Below are 7636 nucleotides of genomic sequence, written 5' to 3' on the forward strand. Positions count from 1 at the left end.
TATTTTGATGTTTAATCGTTATTTAAAAAATTGTTTAATCTTTATTTTGATGTTTAATCGTTATTTTAAAAATTATTTAATTATTATTTTTGATGTTGTTTTGATGATGTTGTATGATGTTTTGATGTTTGATGTTGTTTTGATGATGATGTTTGATGTTATTTCGATGATGTTACTCATAAATTTGATGTTTGATGTTTTGATGTTTGATAGATAATGTTTGATGTCGATGATGTTCAATGGTCACTAACATTGGGATAGGACCTAACGGTTCATAAGAAAATTCATAGGACCAAATGGGTTACAAGATACAAATTTGGGATTTATTGGTGCATGCCCCTATATTTTTTTTAATTAAAATAGTCAATAAAAAAAATATATTAAAATAATTAATAAAATAAAAGAAAATTTATCAGAAAGTCTCATATGGCGAAATTGTGTTCTATTTGGGCTCACAAATATTTTGTTTGATTGGGTAGTCCATGATAATAGAAATATCTTATTGATAACTTCTTTTTTGAATTACATTGTTATGTGAGGGACAAATATACCCTCACATCAATTATGAGTTGTTATGATTTCATTTTTTTTTATATGTAATCCCACGTTTGGTGGGGGTGGGTGTAGGTGTGATAGTGTATTCCATTGGTCGAAGCCTCAACCACATTCACCGTGATGGAGCCGGAGACCATGCGGCGTATGTTCTCCGGCGAACTTGGCCCAATTCGCCACTCGACCCGACCTTTCAGCTCATGGTTTTTTAAGTAAGCACTGCACTGACAGTAGTAAGTATACACTGACTGAACACACACACACACACACACACACACACACACATTTTCTCTCTCTAAAAAATGGTTATGTCCAATTCGATCTTCTCGTTCCTTCTATTCCTGTGTCCCTCTCTGTTGATCATGACACGTGCAGACCTGCCCGGAACGTGGGAAGTGGTGGTGGCGAATGCCGGCATTGTATCAATGCACACCGCCGTGACAAGGTTCAACACCGTAGTCCTCCTGGACCGAACCAACATCGAACCATCATGCAAAATGCTCCGAAAAGGCCACTGCCGCAACGACCCGCACGACCCCATGCTCAAACACGATTGCTACACGCACTCCATGCTCCTCGACCTCCATACCTCTCAAATCCGCCCCTCACCATCCTCACCGACACCTGGTGCTCCTCCGGCCAGTTCCTCCCCGACGGCACTCTCCTCCAATCCGGCGGTGACCTCGACGGAGTCCACATTCACCATGATGGAGCCGGAGACCATGCAGGCCGGTGTACCACGTCGGCATCGTCCGATCGACCCGAAAACAGAGTACAAGACGATGACGAAGGAATCGGGCTGATCGGCGTGAACAATGGGCACAAGATGATCGTCGTGAACAGTACTAAATCCGTTTTTCAAAGGGCCTCTTCTGAAACGATCGTGACCGGTTTGAGTTCGATCGAGGAACCCTAGATCGACGTGAACAATGGGCACAAGATGATCGTCAATCCGGCATGTCGGTGTACCACGTCGGCATCGTCAAGTCGACCCGAAAAACAGAGTACAAGACGTTGATGACGGAATCGGGCAGATCGATTGTTGATTGCCTAAATTTAACAATTTGTGTGTATATATATGTCTTTTATCGATTCTTTTTCTAAACTTCTCATTAATTGAATGGCTTGATCACCTGATGGGTTCTGTGAATAATGTTTTCATATATTTTATGTGGTATATATATGTATATGTATATAACTGATATAAAAGAAGAATTTGTAGGTTGTTTACATAATCATAATTGGAGAAAGAATTGTGTATTGGGATTGACCAAAATTGTTTCTCTGTCAAATCTCTTTCCTGGCTTTTAATGTCAACCAATGCATGTATGCTCTGCACCCTATGCGGAACTCGCCGAAGAACACGACGTTGCAACATGTTTCGACATTGAATTCGCAATCCTGGGCTTGCTTTGGTAATTCGGATCCATGTTTTTGGGTTATGTCTCGAACCCAACCAATGGTAAGGTTCATGTCGAAACGTCACAAATGACAATTGGAAAATAAAGGGTCAAATTGTGGGAAAGCCGAAACGTGACACAACCCACGTTACAGAAAAAAAAAAAAAAGTGTCAAATTACTTGCGTTCACGTCACAACTCACGTCTCATGTTCTGAGTGTTACACACTTACTAAATTAAAAAAAAACATTAGTGTGCTTTTTTGATCAGCGTGACATGCAAATACTCATTCACCTTATCCCATACAAACGCACACCAAATGTCAATCAATAATATTAGCAGTGGCAAAACTGCCAACAAACAAATCAAGGGACCACCCAGTCACTAAGAAAACATTTAGGACCTTATGAATTACAAATCCACAAAATGGGATTTACTGGTCAATTCCCCTAAAATAAAATAGAAAAATGCTTCGGACCCCCACTGGGGGTCAACCCCTAGTGAGGTGGCGTGCGGTGATTAGGTAAAAAAAAAACTGTTTTATTTTATTTATTTATTTTTTGAGTTTCGGCCAGTGGGGGCACGCCACCTCACTGGGGGTCTACAGCATCATTGAATAAAATATCATATTTGAATCATAGTTATTTTATATTTTTCTTTCACAACTACCGAATTAAGTATAAAAAAATTAAAAATTATTCCAGACATAATTTTTTTTAATCAAGTTAAAATAATTAAAGATTAACTAAAATAATAAAATTTTCAAATCAGCCCGAAGTAAAAAGTGAACCGGTTCACGCTTTTGGACCGGGTGAATGCGGGCCCCACGTAACCCTCACAAATTGACCATGAGCATGTCAGACTAGTCCGCTGCCGACTCTAAAAATTTACAACAATGATTCATTCCTCTTTTCCTCTCACCCCCTTTGACACCTTCTCTTTCTCATTGGTTACTTTTTCTTTTTCTTTTTTTTCCTACTCCTCCAATCACCACCCACCACGTGGCAAAGGGGGTGACCCCCAAAAGGGGGTCCCAAGCATTATTCAAAAACTTATGCCTTATTTGACATGATTTTAAAAAAGTTAAAAAGTTAAAAAATTAAAAAATCACTATCTTATTTAAGTCACATCATCTTATTTAAGTTACATTATCTCTTTAATACATCACTTCAAACTCAACTTATACCCAACTCATATTTTATAAAAAGTCAAAAAATATACTTATTTAGATCATTCTAAATCACCTTATACTTGCATTAATTTTATTAAATATTAAAAAAATAATACATAATAATATTTTAAGAGAATTTAAGAGGATTAATTGATGATTAATAAATTATAAAAAATAAAATTTTCTTAAATTTTAATAAATTATCGCATTATTAAATTTGAAAAAATAAATTTAATAAATAAACTATGAAATTATTATATAGTATTGTGAAAACCTACGTAATAATGTTACAATAATTATCTTATTTGATCACGTTTCATATATTATTTGATGAATATTAATAGCATGTATATAAAGTTTGTTCTAGTAGTTAATATTCAACTTAATTGGATGGGTAACTTAACTAATACAAAAATGGTTTGGACCTCTAAAAGTGTAGCTCTAAATAGGGCTGCAAACAAACTGAGCCGAGCCGAGCTTTGCTGAGTTCGAGCTCGGCTCGTTTACTTATCGAGCTCGTTTATTGAGCTCGAGCTCGGTTCGATAAGGAACTGGGCTCGAGCTCGGCTCGGCTCAGCTTGTTAATTTTAATGAAGCTCGAGCTCGGCTCGGCTTGACTCGATAATTTTTTTTTAATATTATTTATATTATTTAAATATAAATATTTAAATAAAAAATATTATTTATATTATTTAATATATAAAAATTTTATTTATATTATTATTTATATATATATTCATATATATTTTTAATATATAAAATTATTTATATATCATTTAATATATAAATAATATATTTATTATATAATTTAAATAAAGATAAACGAGTCGAGCTTAACGAGCCGAGCTTATGCGAGCTCAACCTTGGCTCGTTTACTAAACGAGCCTAATATTCGAGCTCGAGCTCGGCTCATTTACTAAACAAGCTGAGCCGAGCCGAGCCCTTAACGAGCCGAGCCGAGTTTGTTCATGAACAGCTCGGTTCGTTTGCAGTCCTAGCTCTAAATGAGCATTAATTTGTTTTTTTTTTTTCTTCTTTTTTTGTCTTTTACTTATTTTAAATTTTTTTTTTTAAAAAGGGATGCCACCTCAGTAGAGTTAGTTTTAGAGCTGCTCTACTAGTGCTCTGTAACACTGCTGTAACTAATATTTTATGTCAAAAAAAAAACTTAACTAATATTTGTGTGCTCATGAAATAATATATAAAATAGGATCAAAACTTTTCAGTTATGTAATCTCCATGTAATCTCAGTGAAATAAATGGATGTTTTCAGTTATAAAAATAAAAAATGATTGTTTTTAGCTGTGACGTGAGATTAAGGGCTATTTTGGAAAGTTAGTTTTTAGTCATTTTTTTTGGTCTGTAGCAAAAGTTAAAAGTTGACTTTTTTACATTTTTTTTCATTTGGGAAGTAGGTTTTTAGCTACTGGTAAAATTACAATTCTACCCTTTATGGGTCAAAACGAGCTACATGAGTGAAGTTGTTAATATTTTAAATTAATAGGGGTAATTTGGTTATTTTATTGTGATTTGAAATCATAAACAAATATTAATCAAAAAAGTCAAAAGTAACTTTTTACCAACTTCCCAAATTATTTGTCCAAAAAAGCCAAAAGCTTGATTAAAAGCAAAAAAATTACTTTTTACCATCTTCTCAAAACAGGCCTAAATTAAAAAATAACAATGATGCATCCCACTAATTTGGGAGCACTAATGGACCACTGGTGGAAATTCAAAAAAAAAAGAAAAAAAAATTTTAAGGCCAAAATATCACATCAGTCAGTGAGACCCACTATCTAGAGCTCCTTTAATGCTCCCAATTTAGAGCTCCAAACATTTTTTATTAAAAAACTTTAATTTATGCTCGAGTCAGCACTGGTGATGATGTGGAGCCGTCTCTCGTAGACATATGGAGTAGGTCCACGAACTATAGTGGTGTGTGCTTGAAAATTATTAGGTGGTTTAAGGACATTTTCTTGACAATACATCTTATCAATCATCAAATATCATGTTTATTAAGATGGTGTTTGAGAAGTGAGTTTTTATGTAGGTTTTTTTAGTTGTAAGATATTATTGGAGAAATTTTTTTTTGTGTTTGAAAAGATAGTTGAATTTTTATATGATTAGATGTGTTTTACAAAAAGTTTATCTTTTTATGTAAAAAAAAAAAAAAAACCCAAGTTTGGGACTTCCCAAACACCACCTACAAAATTGTTAAATTCTACTCTTTCATCCATCACAAGGGACACCACTTGCTCATGCTTTAAAATTATCAGGGTTGGTTTGGGAAGTGGGTTGATTTTTTAATTTTTTTAACTATTTTAGTTTGGGCTAAAAAGTTTAATTTGGGAAGGATTTTTTGACTTTTTAACTTTTTTGACTTTTTTTTGTGAAAGATGAGTGTAATGATTATGGGTTGAATGTGATGTTTTATTTTTTGTGACTAAAATAACTTATTTTGTCTTTTGTGACAAAAATAGCCAAAAAAACCCAATTTAGCTCTTCCCAAACGTGCTTTGCAAATATCAACCATTCAATTATAGTAATAATAACACGAACAGTATTAAAAATTCGAAATAAATTATTAAATATTTTATATAATACTTTATAAATATAAAATTATAAAAATACTATGAATTTTTAATATTTTATTAAAAAATGTAGGGGTTTTTTTTTAAGGTCCCTGGTATTATGATTTTATAGCATAAAGGACACCAAACATTTTCATAATGTCTAAGGTCCCTCAACAATATTTTCATAATGTCTAAGGTCCCTCAACCTTGATCCAGAGAAATTTCAGTCCAGAGAAAATTGGTCCAGAGAAATTTGGCCTAGAGAAATTTCAGTCCAGAGAAATTTCAGTGCAGAGAAAATTGGTCAGAGAAATTCTGGCCCAGAGAAATTTCTCTGGACCAAATTTCTCTGGATGAGTTTCTCTACTTTTCTTCTCATTTACATCCAAATCATTATGATTCATTAGGTAAGCAACATTGTTCAACTAAATTCAACTTGAAAAATTCCACATTGTAATATGTAAGCAACATTAGAATGGGATAACAATGACAACTTACCAGAGAAATTCTGGAAAATCTGAGTATTTCTCTGGCTTGTCAGAGACTGGAAAATACCTCTGGTTAATGGCAATCAAATGATTCCAATTTCTTGTAATGTTAACGATAAAAAACTTGAGATGTTTGTACACAAATGTAGTTACAGCTACAGTTCCAATAGATCTTTTAGTTTTGTATTTCAACTGACACAATCTCAATGTCTTTCCTCTAGATTATTGTTCAGATGATTCATACTTGCATTTTGGTCTTTTATGACTCTTTACTCTGTTTTTTGCATCTTCTACAGCTTTGGGTTACAAATATCTAAATTTTTTTAATTAAAAAGAAATTTTTTTGAAGAGCAACATTTTTCAAGCAATGCCAGACCAACATAGAATAAATGCTCTGACATTACATAATTCAACACATGCTAGTGTTGGAGTTTAGTAGGTGGATTCCATAATACAGAATTATTGATAATAGATTTCTAAAAAATGTAATGATCTTCTGGATTACACTCTTATTCTCAACATAATTAAGGATAATCTCTCAACAATTTTTGCTACGGATACAGTAAAAATTCACAGAACAAAGTGGTGTAGAACCCACACCCACCCTTGTATCTATGCTGCAATTTTGTTGGCGTCCCGTTTGCATACTTTCTCATTCATATATGTCTATGTCCTAGGTTTTGGCAGGTCGATTGGTCCAGTGCTTAACACATGCACAAGTGAAGGAGGTTGTAGAGAAATTTTCAAATTTCTCTGGAGTGGTAATTTTGTGAGAAGGCCTACGAAGTCAGAGAAATTTTCAAATTTCTCTGGAGTGAACCTCCTACCAATCAACCTCTTTGCACCAGCACAAAACTTATTACATTATTAAGGTTAGTACAAAACAGATGCAAAACAATTTCATGTTGCATTTTCACTACAATGATGCATCACACAAGTACAGTAGAGTTCAAAATCCAGAAAGAAAATCAAAATAATTTTAAACAAATGCAATTACATACAGAGCTAAAAATTGGACCTTTCATGATTACATATTATCAAGTACTCCTGGACAACATATATATTTAGTTCAATCCAGAGAAATTTTAGTTCAAACCCAGAGAATTTCTCTGGGGATATATCGAGAGTGCCGGAACAATTTTACAAACCGAACTTACAGCCAAAGAACCAATTTTCCCAAAACACAGAGAGAAAATAAACATAGATAGATAAACTTGTGGTTTGGAGATATATTTATATATATATATATATATATATTTTTTTTTTCATCTCTCCTGTTTTCATCACTTTTTTCTACCTTTGCACAGTGAAGCTTCTTACCTCTTGTCCTCCAAGAACACTCCATCACTGAAGCTTTGCGCCTCTGCTAAGATCTAGATCCATAACTTCGTTGAAGGATCTAAGTTAACTTCGTTGAAGGATCTAGATCCAAAGCTTTGCGCCTTTGCACAGG

Source organism: Camellia sinensis, chromosome 12 (genome assembly GCF_055761805.1).
Source record: "Camellia sinensis isolate YWXY chromosome 12, ASM5576180v1, whole genome shotgun sequence".
Taxonomy (NCBI): domain Eukaryota; kingdom Viridiplantae; phylum Streptophyta; class Magnoliopsida; order Ericales; family Theaceae; genus Camellia; species Camellia sinensis.